Here is a 13778-nt window from a genome sequence, read left to right on the forward strand (position 1 = left end):
GTAATAAAAGAAGATATTATACGGTTTTAGGTTTGAGTTTAGATTTTATATAAAATAAGAGAAGATACTATGGGGGAGGATGTATAATAAAAATATATACTATTTGTATACGGTCCGGATCGGTTCCAATCCAAAACCGCGGGGTTCAATCTAGAACCAATTCGTGTACTACGGATTTTTAATTCTTCAATCCGGAACCGAACCGCGGATTTAAAAAATCAATCCAAACCTATCGGATTGGACTGGACTGGATCGGATTACGGATTCCTTGCTCAGCCCTATCTTTACCCACGTTGTCACACACACTTAGGTTGCATTGTCATGCACCTCTTTACTTGCGTTATCACGCACATTTTACTTGCATTGTTATGCACTTCCCCACTTGCGTTTTCACGCACGTTTTGCTTAAATTGTTATGCACTTTTCATTTGCATTGTTATGCACTTTTCACTTGCATTGCTGCGCACTTTTCACTTGCATTGCGATGCATGTTTCCATCGGCATCATATGTGCACACGTTTATCTTGTGTTGATATTGTATCTTGATATAGCGTTGAACATGTGTTTCTATTATATTGTACCTGTTAAATCTCTCTTTTGTGCAGGCACGATATTGTATGTACGGTTCATTCAAGAAAAGTTCTATTTCAGTTTGACTGCTACACTTCTCCACTCGCGTTTGGCATGCGTTTGGACGTACCTTTCTCCTCTCGCGTTCGACACGCGTTTGGATGACTACGCTTTCTTGCACAGTCCTTCTCCTTTTGCGTTTGATACGCTAGAAGGTGTTTCGTTTGGGACTCTGGGTATTCTCGGTAGTCGCTTTTAGCCTTATCCGCGTGAGACGCAGTGAGAATTGTATAATTTTCTTGCATCCTTTCTGCATAAGATGTAGTTTGGTTCGTGTTTACTTGCTTATGTACGAGTTTGCTGTAGCATTCCTTTGCATAATATTCGCTTAAAATGTCACATTTATTTTGCATAATTGCTTCATTACGGCTCTCTTTACATGATCATAAGTTATGTTCGGCATTGTGCATGTCATTTGCATCTTGCCCCGGCCTGCGGGTGCATCTCTTTGTTATCTTGTCTATTTGTCTAAGTCTTCGGCCTTGTCAAAAATGGGTCGTCTCTGGGCTTTGACATTCACTCCCGTCACTTCTTGACTTCCGAGTTCTGTCAAAGAGGGGTAACTATAGACACCCCATTTTTGACCGAGCTTAAGACTCAAACGTCATCGATTGAGCGCTCGATGATTGTGCATGTTTGTGCTCGTTTCGAGTTTTCGGGATTTTCAACTGAGTGCCTTGCCTTCGGGCCTTTGAACTCTTTGTGTTTTGGCTTGGTTTGTAGACCATGCCTTGTTTTCCCTTGCCTGGAGAGAGAGAGAGGTCTGTAGACCACTTTGTGGTCGTAGACCACTTTTCCCTCTTGTAGGCTAGTTTCGGTTTCCAGAGCCTTCGGTCGAGTGCCGTGTCTTGCTTCCCTTTTGGTTTGGTTTTGAACCAAACCTTGTTTTCCCTTCCCTGGAGGGAGAGAGAGGTCTTGTAGACCACTTTTTTTGTGGTCATAGACCACTTTTCCCTCCTGTAGACTAGTTTCCGGTTTCCGGAGCCTTCGGCCGCGCGCCTTGTCTCGGGACCGCTTACCGTTCTTCTTTTGGCCTGGTTTTCGAACCATGCCTTGTTGTCTTGGTCTAGAGGGACACAGAGGTCTTGGAGACTAATTTTTGTGGTCATAGACCACTTTTCCCTCGTAGACCACTTTTGGTGCCCGTAGACTAGTTTTCGAGGCTTCCGGCTGTGCGCCTCGACCCCTGGACTCATGTCTTGCATCCTTTTTGGTTTGTTTTTGGCACAAACCTTGTTTTCCTTGCTTGGAGGGTGGAATGAGGGTTGGAGACCAATTTCTCTCCTTGAAAATCACTTTTCTTCCCCGCCAGCCAGTTTTCTAGTCAGCCAACTGGTCTTGGTGGCCTTTGGACCACCAAAAGTGGTCGACAACCATGCCACCACCTTGCTTTCTTGGTGCAGACCACCTCTCCCCCCTTACCGACCACATGGTCTCCTTCCAGACCAGAAAAAGTGGTTGGCCGACCAGTGTATGTAGCTGGCCGACCACTTCAAGTGGTCAACAGCTTTCCTGCAGTTTCCTGCAGATATTTTGGTGCCAGCTGTGACAGCTGGTGAGCACAAAAACCCTCCTCCATACACGTGTATGGAGGGATTGCATCTAGCTTCAAGCTTGTTCAACAAGCTTGAGGCTTGTTTTTCTATAAAAGGGAGGTCGTCTCTCTCTTCTCCAGGTTTTGAAATTTGCTTAGAAGATATACATACACATCTATCTCTATATTTCTCTCTTTGTCTCATTTTTGTGCTTGAAAGTGCCTTTCTTTCACACTTTTGCACACAAACACATAGTGAAACACCACACTTTTGTTGATGTGGCACCTAGAAGCTGGTTTTAGTGTTTTTGGATTGGTTTTAGCTCAAAAAGGTTGCTGGAGTTGCAGCCTTGAAGTTGTTCTACAAGGGTAAGTTTCTAACCCCTTAGACCTTGGTTTTTGTTTCAGCTTTTGGCCCTATTTGCATGCTGATTTAGGTCTAACTTTTAACTACAAAAAGTTCTGATTTCAAGTGTTTGAAATGTTTGTTTAAGGCTTTGTTGGTGTTGGGGCTAGTCTACCCCCTTCTTGTGCCTTGTTTGGCCTTATTTTGTGCTGTCCTTTTAAGCTATTGGGACCACCTCTTTTTGGCCTTCTCACCACTGAAACTCAGAGGAATTTCAGTGGTGGAAAGTGTGTTTTGAGGTCCTAAACAGGAGAGGGTCATCCCCTTTCCTTGTATCTTGAATTCTTGCCTTATTAGCCTCATGTTTGAGCATGGTTTTCTACCATGTGTTGGCTTGTTCTCAACTTGTTTTTGGTATTATTTTGACATGGAATACCTTTGTTTTAGCTTGGCTGAGTCACCACTTGCATGCATTCTACACTTGTAGTGTAATCTTGTATGCTAGCCTAACATGCATCATGCTTTTGGACCATCATTTTAGCATGTTTTGGCTCAAATCCAAGAAGATTTTGTTCATGTTTTACCATGCTTAAGCTCTGATTTAAGTGTTTTGGGCCATGCATGCCTTGCTTTGTATAGCTATAGTTCATTCATGCTCACTAGCTTTGAGTTTCCAAGCCACTAGCATGCATTGCTTGAGCTATTCACATGATTTGGCATCATTTGATATGTGATTTCAGTTCATGTAGTGTGGTCATGCCCTCACATCTTTCACTCATTCAATGCATTGGAGGGTTTGTGCTTTATGCCTTAAATATGAGCCCATGTGTATGCCATCTTGCCTAGGCTTTTGGGCCACCATTTCAGTGTGTATTTGGTCCTATTTTGCCATGATACAACTCTGATTTTTTTTGGTTAAGTCATCTCATGCTTGGTTTTGGTAGGTGTAGTGTAATCCTCCTTGTTGGCCTTGCATGCTTGTTGTTTTGGCTCTTCATGCAACTTGTTTTGGCTACACTCCGTGCATGTTTTAGCCTTGATTTGACATGCTCTAGGACTATTTTGGGTTGCATTGGTCATATGCTTCATGTATTGCATAGCTATAGTGCAAGTGCCTATGCTAGTTTCAAGCTTTGAGTCTTCTAGCATGCTTCATTTGTGACATGTACATGATTTGGCATCATTTCACATGTTATTTCAAAGCATATAGCATTGCCATGTTCCCATTTATTTCACCCTTTGAGTGTCTCTTAGGGTCATGCATTGTTGCCTTGTTTGTGGCCTAACTTATATGCATGCATGCCTAGACCTTTGAGCTCCCATCTCAGCATGTTTTGGTCCTTGTTTTGACCTATTTGAGCTCTGACCATGGCTGGTTTATCCATTTGTGACATGTATTGCATGCCTCTTGTGTAGTCCCCTTCACTAGCTTTAATGCTTAAGGACCCTGCTATGCTTACTTTGTTTAAGTGATTCGGCATCATTTCATACCTAATTTCAATGCTTATAATGTGGCTACACTCTTACATTTGTCACTCCTTGAGCACTTTGGAGAGTTGTGCTCTTGTGCTTAATTGATAGGCCATTGCATGAACATCACCATTTTGCCTTTCATGCCATCATTTCATAGCATTTTGGCCACTGTTTTGGGCATGATTGAGGTCTGTCCATATTCAGTTTAAGTCTATCGAGCATGTTGTTTGAATGTTGTTGTTTGCATTGTGTTTGCATGCTTGTTGCATTGCATTATGTTAGCATGCATTGCATTGAGTTTGCATGCCTTGCATTGCATTGTGTTTGGATAGGGTGTTAGTCCAAACACGAGAGACGAGGGACGTTTCATACTTGAAGTGATGAAACGTGTCTCATTTCTCAGTCGCCGACCCTCTTGATCATGCATGATAGAGGTTGAGGCTTTATGTGTTATTTGAGCATTCATTCACATTAATTCGTGCAATCTTGGCTTCTCGGCCACCGTGCATTGCGATGCATGGTTGGTGGCCCGAGGGTTGAGAACTACACTCCCTTGAGCTTAAGAAATGATAAGGAGAGTGGTTGTGTACACATATCTTGCAAATACACTGCCCTGCCCTTTTGTTGTTCTCTGTTGCAGCAAACTGGAGAAGTGCAGAATTTTCTAGTCGGCAGACCAGTAAAAGTGGTTGGCCGACCACTTTTTCTGGTCTGCAGCAAAGGTAAGTGGTCGGCAGGTGGTCAGCAACACCAATAAGTGGTCGGCAATGCTCCTGGAGGTCTCCACGATGAAGCAGAAGCTATCTGGAGGTTTGTGTAGTGTTCTGAAAACAAATACAAACAGAGGCAAGTTGGGGCATCGCGATGGATTTCCGAACGAGGCGACCGAGCATGCATGCGCTTTTCGCTCCGAGGCCCCTTCTATTTGCTTTACTTAGTTGCTTTGCTTAAGCTAGCTAATGCATTGGTTTTGGTACTTAAGCAGTTAATGCGATTAGCTATTCATTTGTATTTAATTAGCTAGTGCAGTTAGCTAATTAGCTTGTTTTGTAATAATTAGTTAACTTGTTAGTTAATTAGTTCTGTTTTGTAATAATTAGTTTAATTAGCTTAGATTAGCTAGTTAGCTCGTTATTCGAACCCTCCGTCGAGAGGGCAAATGTTGTAATAAGTGTGCATGTGTGTGATGCATATCTTCCAACCCCCATTTCTTTCTCCTTTTACTTACCCGCTTTTGATGGTTAGTTTTAGGGCATGTTTCAACTAGCATCCTTATGCTTCGCATGCGTGCATCATTCATCTATTTCGCATGCACCGGGCTTGGCGCATCATGCAAACTGCATTGTATTTCAATTCCAATTTGAATACATGTTATCTAATAGCATTTCATATGCCATCTTAGGTAGCTGAGCCTATCTCATTGCATTTTGCATGTGTTGCATTAGGCATTGTTGACATAACTAGGATCATGCATTGATTACTAACTAGCTTCTTTTTTGGCTCGGAGTACACTGTGAGTGTTTTTGTTTTAGCATCCTTGCATGAATGTAAGTGATTGCCATGTTAGCATGCTTGCCATGAGGCTATTTGCTTATCTGTTATAACTGCATGAATGCCTATGGATGAAGGTTGAATTGCTTCAATTGGAACAATTCATCAAAATACGAGTTTTAAGCCCACTTGAGAGTGGCAAATCATGTTTTCTAAGCCCACTTGAGGGCGGCAAAATCCACGTCTTAGCCTACTTGCGAGTAGCAACATCAAACCATTTTCGAAAAACAAACATGAGATGTTTTGTTCCAACTTGAGTGATTTAGTCTATACTTGTATGTTGTGCGCATCACATAGTAAGCTGGTCTAATAAACTGGAATATGAACACATGTGTTTTCAAAAATAACATATCATGTTAGTAAAGGCCGATCTTTTGATCGGGCGAGCGGGGTTGCTCATTGCATGACCTTCCCCTCTCGTACCCAAGTTCCCGAGCCAAGGCAACTTTGGTGATGATGGACACGTGGCCTTAGGCACGAGTCAGGGTTTCCTAAATTTTCCAAAAACAAAATATTTAGGTGGCGACTCTGAAATTTGGCAAAGTAGTCCATGTTTGGCACTTCTTGATTAAAATCAGTTTTCCAAAACGATTTGCCAAATTTGGACTCTTTAGTGATTTATCAGTCTTACATTGCACTTTGTGAGATTAGATTCAGAACTGTGACATGAGTCCAAACTGTAGTAGCTAAGAACAACGATATGCGCCCTCGCGCGCGGAGCGGAGTTCTGGGCGTTCTACAACCACATCCTTGAAGATATTCCAATGTGGCCAAAATCAGTGCCTGCTATATGCATACATTGTGATAGTCAATCAGCAATTGATAGAGCACAGAGTCATATATATAACGGTAAGTCTCGATACATTCGTCGTCGACATAATACCGTAAGACAACTACTCTCTAATGGAATTATTTCCATTGATTATGTGAAGTCTAAAGACAACATAGCGGATCCACTAACCAAAGGGTTAGCAAGAGAGCTAGTTGAGAATTCATCGAGGGGAATGGGCCTAAAGCCTATTAAATAAGAGTTACCACAACGGCAACCCAACCTAGTTGACTGGAGATCCCAAGATCTAGGTTCAAAGGGACAATCGAGTTGTGAATGACTTAGAAGGATCACTGGAGAGTCCAACTCCTACCCATTTCTATGATGAAATAAATGATGTCTGCAGCGTTTTAGGTTAAGTAAAATTTTAATAATTTTTATTTCTAGGTAAACCTAGTGGAGTATGGCAGGATACTCTTCATAAAAATCACCTATTTGAGTGTGAACTAGGCCGGTTCTATGAGATTTGTGAAGGGCTACAATTCTCTAGAGCACTCATGAAAGACCAGGTTGTTCAGGGCCAAAATGAACACAATAGTGAGAACTAAACTGTGTCTGGGAATATACTGTGTGAGTTCTATTGTCTTGGTTTACACAAACGGCTGAACAGTTCAAGACATCATGTTCACTGGTTAGTTAGTAAATCCGATAGTGTCTCACAAGGGAAGGTTCAAAGCCAAAAGCTATCTATCCTTTACAGAATATTTCTAATTTCTGTACTCTCTGTATTTAGATCATGTTGTTGCATTTTCTCTCCGTCAAATTCCATTCATGTGGGGGATTGTTGGAAAAATTGTGTAATATAGGCTTGTTTTAGGCCATCTTTGAGCCCAAAATTGAGTGGGCCCCAACCGTCTTTTGGGTTGGGTCTGAAGAGGTGATGTGTTCCTTGCCGCGTGGCAAGTCACACGGTGAAGACGGAACGTTAAAACCATTTATGAGTGAATGGGAAGTTGACGTCGTTTTCGGGTCTAACATTAATTTTTTAGACAAAATTCATTTGAATTTTTTCAAAAAAATTATTGTGGGAATTTAATTTAAATCTAAATTCAAATTTTTGTTTCCTAAAAATGTACCTCTTCCTTTATTGATTAAACTATTCAAACAGTTTAATAAAAATATTCCAACAATTTTAAAACTGTTCCACCAACGGATACTTTTTTCAAACTGTTTGAAAAATTGTTCTAAGCAACGGACAAATCAACTATTCAACAGTTATCTGTTTGAATAGTGCTTGCACCTGTTCAATTTAAATGTGCACCTATTCACTTCAATTTGGTACCTGTTCGGGTCAGATTTTTGCCTATAAATTCAGACCATTTCCAGCAGTCTTGGACACCGAAAATCAGTCTCAAAAATATTCCTTTGCTGTCCAAACTTTTATCTTTAGTGCATTATTCTTCATATTAGTTTTAGAATAAAATTCAGAGACTTAGAACACAAGTTTGGTTCGCCGTACAAATTTGTTTGGAGTGCTACTACAAATATGTGAAGATCATTGTATCTTGGGAGATACACGCCACATAACCGTAAGCACCGTAGCGGGGCAAATCTGTCTTAAGGACAAAGTATCACACATTCGACTTGGTCTTTTATTTTTCATTTGGTTCGACAAAATAAATTCTGTAAGTTTTATTTTATTTTGTTTGATTTAGTTTCTATTTATTTTATTTACACAGAAGATTGTTCCAACAGTGTATATAAGTGTTATGGTGGAGACTTAAGGTGTGTGCACGTGTGCTTGTGAAATCTCAAGAAGTGAACATGTGTGTGATGTGTTAATAACCCTTAAGTTAACAAGTGAGTATGTATTCTCCCATTTGTTCTGCTTGGCTGGGAAAGAGAGTAAAAGGAAATGTGAGTTCAAGAGTGGAGAGGAAAAGGGAGTAACCGAGAGAGAGAGTAGCAAAATTCAGTCCAAGAAGAAGAAAACCTAAAAGAAGAAAAGCTATGAGAAACAAGAGAATTAGAAGGGAATCAACTAAACTTCTTGATATTAAAGTTCAAGGTAAGGAATTTATGCTCAAATCATGTAAAATCTTCATATAATACTTGAAATTAAGGAGACTATGGAATCAATTTCTTGTAAATTATAAGAAATTGGGTTTTGAGTAAGAATTTAAGATTTAAGCTAAATGCATGTTTATAAAATATTTGGTAAGGACTTCACATTAAACTTGAAATTAAGAAGAGTTTAAGATCAATTCAATGGAATTTGTAAGGAAATGGGTTTGAATAAGAAAATAAAGTTAGGATTCATGGTTATGAAAATAAACATGGAAATTGATTATTTTTGGTTTGATGTTGAATATCTTGCATAAATTTAGGTCTCATTTCTACATGCATGTAATGTAATTTGGTTTTAATATTTGATGTTGAATATCTTGCATAAATCAAACTCAAACTCTTAATGTAATTTAAGAGTTGGCTCAAATAAAACATATTTTGGAATATCTATGATTTAAGGAAATAAGTTTGGAAGTAGTTAGTTTGAGTTTGATTTTGTCATTCTTCATAAATTTGAAACTCAACCTTACATGCATCATGGAAATTTCAAGGTTTTGAGATTTTAATTCATGTTTTATGAGTTTAAATTTGGATTTGATATGAGAAAAAATAATAAAAATCAAAATTAGAGCAATTCAAGATTTTAATTATGGTTTGAACTTGATTATGTAGAATTGGTTGGATTTTGATGAATGTTTCATGCATGCAAATGATTTTCTAAGAAATTTATAGCTTTAATTTCATGTTTTGAAGGAAAATAGAAAGAGCTTAAAGTCAATTTTATGTAATTAAAAAGAAAATGAGGAATTAGAGCTATGCTCGAATTTATGGAAATTAATTTAGAAATTAATCGCATTGAGTTTCAATTGTACATGCATTGTGAATTTTTCAAGAGTTTTGAAAGTTTAATTCATGTTTTAAAATTTGTGGGTTTGAAATTGGGTTTGATATAGAGAAAATAAATTAAATCAAAATTTGGACAAATTTGGAAATAAATTATAATTTATATTTGAGAATCAAAAATTAGTTTGATTTTGATTTAAATTTCTTACATATAAATATTTTGAAAGAGCTTTTTAGCTTTAACTTATGTTTTACAAAACAAAGAAGAAGAATGTTGGAATTATTATATTCATGAAATTATTGGTTTTAATCTTAATGATCAAGGAGATTTTTGTATTAGAAATTGGAAAATTGGTCATGGGTTTATCTTTATTAATAAAATTACATGTTTAAATTGGTTCATGCAAGAGTTTAAGTTTTGAATATGTGTTTGGAAATTATTTTATTGGTTTTAAAAGCACAGGAAATTTGATGGCCGCTCGAGCGATAAAGTCACCGCTCGAGCGAACATTAAGGCCAACCAGTATTTTTATAAAACTTTGCAGACCACTCAAGCGACCAAAGGTCCGCTCAAACGAAGACCCTATTTTCAGTGTATTTTGAAAAATTACATTTAATTCACATTTTTATTCTCGTCTCTTTCCAAAGCATTCTAGACATGATTTATAGCTCAATAAAGATTAATAAGTTAATAATCAACATTAATTAGTTGATTAAAAGAATAAGTTATTAACTTGGTAGTACTTGATTAAGAAGCCAAGTAAGGAATTAGTTTATTCAGAAAAGAATGATTTAATAATGAAAGGATATGTGAAATGAATACCCGATTCATTTAAATAAGAAAGAATAAGCATAGTAGAACTCCGGACTACTTAGACAGAAAAAGACAAGAAAAGTCAAGTTTGATGAAGGAATTGATATTTTATTTCAATGTGTATATGTTATGTGCTTGTGTAGGTCACGCATTATTGTCTGATCTGTCTAATCTATCTGATCTGCTTCTGCAGCTATCTGTGAGTAATAACTTAGTAAAACTATGTTCAATTTTATTTATTTTTTGTATGATGAATTAAGATTTGTTTTCTGAAATGATATGTTTTGTACAATGAATGATTGTCCAATTTCTGACAATGTATTTGTGGCTTCCTTAGCATCATGTGATATCTGTTAGCTATTACCCAGTATCGGAGGTTCCATTATAGAACTTAATATGTCTGCACTCTGTTACCCGTACCGGAGGCTCCATCATGGGGCTCAGCATATCTATTCTCTGTTACCCGGATCCAGAGGTTCCTTTATGGAACTGGTTATTTATAACCACCATATGTTCTGTATCTATTATGTTAGCGCTAATGGACGTACCACGTATGATCAAGCATGAACTCTGATTTCCGTATATGATTTGAACAAGAATATGAATATGAATCTATTTATGAATCTGAATTATGATTTATGAATCTGGTATGGACATCATTTATTAAAACCCTTTACTCTGTTATTATTCACTGGGCTCTAGCTCACTATATTATTTATGTACGTAGGTGATCAAGCGCGTGACCAGGCTTAAAGGCGTCTGCCTAGAATCTGTTTTTGTCAGCCAACCTATGTACCTCCCGTGGAGGTTCTGGATATGTCAAGTAGCTATGGCTATTTGATTTAAATTTTAAGTTTTGTTTTCTTGTTTGGTTAAACAAGTCTTTGTGTATTTTGTAAATAGGGCTAAGTCCTTTTTTGTTTAATTTGTATATATATAATGACATAAGGATGATGTGTATATATCTATATAAAAAGTTTAAAATTTTTCTGTCTCATATAAGTCTGCACAACTCAATGGACGTTGAATATTTGTTATTTGCTTCCGCTAGCCCCTAATATTATGTTAATTTGTCTCAGAGGCCTTCGATAATTCCAGGATTACTGGCCAGTTACGATGCTAAACCTATAGAGGCGGGTTTGGGTTGTGACATTTTGTCCCTCTTAAGTCTCTCCTAAAGTAGTTTCCCAGTCTTAGGGTTGTACCAGGAGCCATATTTTCGCGCCTCCCGAAAGGCACTTTGGAGGGCAGTGACTGCAACTTGTTTTGCAGAAATCAGGGACGCTGGATCAAAGGGGTGATTTCTACGGGTGCTCAAGCGCAGAAGGGTGGCAACATCTTCTAGGGTCGGGGTTATCTCCCCCCATGCCAAGGCAAAAGTGTGAGTGTCGCGGTTCCAACAGGAGACAACCATATTAGTGTTTTTCTGTACCTTGCGCACTGACAACTCCCTCGAAATCAAGACAGCATTGAAGAGACGAACATCCCGCAAGCGCTGCTCGAAGCCACCATCCGCAATGATGTCATTAACCCAAAGGGACCAATCTGCTGAGGGGGCCCGAGTGAGTGCAATAGTAGATGTATGAATGGGCGAAGTCGCCACGCTCCACGCGAAACCTCAGCACAAAGACTAGGTTCACCATGTCAGCATCATCCAAAGTAGCCTCACCAAAAGGGAGCAGAGGCTCCTCTAGAGAAAAGGCATCAGAAATGAATGAGTCAACTGACTTTCAAAAGGGGTCAGCCAGTCCACCGAAGTATGGGGCCCTCCTCTACTCAGTAGGGGGTGGGACAGCCCTATCAGGTAGAAACCTTGTGCTAGCCATGAGGAAGAATAAAAAAAGGTAAAGACAACTTTGGAAAGTAGGGACAAGGAAGAGCAGAAGACAATGAGACAAAAAGTATGTTTGGGCAGAAGTGGGGGACCTAGTGGACCCAAGGGCACTATTTATAAAGAATGCAGCAAAGGGGCACCAATACGCTTCCCTAGGCCCATTATGACCCGTTAGTCAAAAGGGGGGCACCTTTTCAAAGCCGACGCAACTTCTGACCCAACCGACACAGCTCTTGGGTTACTTGCTGACGTCATGCACGTGCGGGAAATCAGGGGCATGTCCCCCATGCACGCAGGGGGCAAATGTAGAGGGTCAGAAATTAAACCCGAAATTAAGTATGGGCCTAAACGCTGAGGTCGCCCCTATGAGGCGACCAAGAATAAAAAAAGGAGCATGGGCTAAAGCCAAAGGGAAGTGGGCCAACAGTGGGCCAAAGTAGTTCTAACCCGCCAAGGGTCTAAGCACACTCCACAAAGGAAAATGCCTAAGTCAAATTTCGGAGGCAACACCTGCCGTGGTAAGTTGCGGAGGCAACACCTGCAACGGTGAAGTGCAGAGAAAACATGTGTAGCGGAAAAGTTACTGAGGCATTTTGCCTTAGCGCTGCCATTTCTAATATTTTCGATTCCGCTGCTATCTGAAGTTACTGAGGGAAAGAGAAAGCTGACGCAACTAAATTGCTGAGGTGACACTTGCGACGGCCAAGTTGTGGAGGCACCTCGTCCCAACGCCGCCATTTCAGGTAATGTCGGTGCCGCCGCCATTCCAAGTAATGTTGGTACCATATCCATCTGAAGTTGCTAAGGAAAGGAGAAAATCGAAACAACCAAGTTGTAGAGGCAGTACTTGCAGCACCCAAGTTGTGGAGGCATTCTGTCGACGCCGCCATCTCTAACATCTTCGGTCCTGCCGTCTGGTCGTCACGGGAAATGATTACCACAATAACTACGACTGCAGCAACTAAGTTGCAGGGGGAATATCTTGCCAAGGTGATAGCAGCCTTTGAGAGAGGCCTCCCTCTGCAAGTAGAGGCTAATGTTTGGCGCTAATAACAGGCCCCAAGGTATTACTAGCTTAAGACTGATAGCAAGTCCCAAAGTTCATTAACTTGGCATTGATAGCAAACCCCAAGAATTACTGGTTTGAGCTGATAGCAGGCCTAGAGATACCAGTATACCGCGACAATCCCGCGAAGATGGAAGTAGGGTAACCCGAGCATAAATGACTCCATTTCCATTACCCACGTCATGGACCTGCCTTAGTCACACAAGCAGGACTAAGGAAACCCCCTTGGGCTTGGTACTAAGGCACAGCATAGCTAATAGCAAGCTTGGCTGTGGCCTTTGCCCTGGGAAGCTGGAGAGTTTGTGGTTAGGTGGCTAAGGGTGGAGGCTTCATTGAGGTGAACATGAACATAGTCGATAGTAGACTAATGGAGTCCTGATAATGCATGTACTGGCCAAATAAAACTGAGAAGGCAAGTGCAGCGACAAGGTTCACTGCTGCTAGTGCACTTGTTGAGGTTCAAACTGAGAAGGCAAGTACAGAGGCAAACATTTCCGCCGTAACTGCACTTGCCGAGGCTCAAAAGGGAACTGTAGCGCCAAACATTCTCGTCGCAACTACACTTATTGAGGTTCAAAAAGGTAGTTGCGGAGGAAAATAGATAGTACACAGTACATGTATAGGGACACGTGGCACCTTCAACCTGGTGGCTCAAGGCAGAATATTCCATGTGATCCTCTGGGACGCATGTCTTCTCTCTAGTTGGCCACTTGGTGTCCTCTTGGCACCAAGGAAAAACCTATAAATATGACCCATTTTCTCAAGATTCAAAAAAGAGGAATTTTGGGAATTTAGGGGAGATGTTGCCCATTTTGGTACTGTCATACATTCCTTTTTGAGCCACTTACTTC

Source organism: Camellia sinensis, chromosome 12 (genome assembly GCF_055761805.1).
Source record: "Camellia sinensis isolate YWXY chromosome 12, ASM5576180v1, whole genome shotgun sequence".
NCBI classification, from domain to species: Eukaryota; Viridiplantae; Streptophyta; class Magnoliopsida; order Ericales; family Theaceae; genus Camellia; species Camellia sinensis.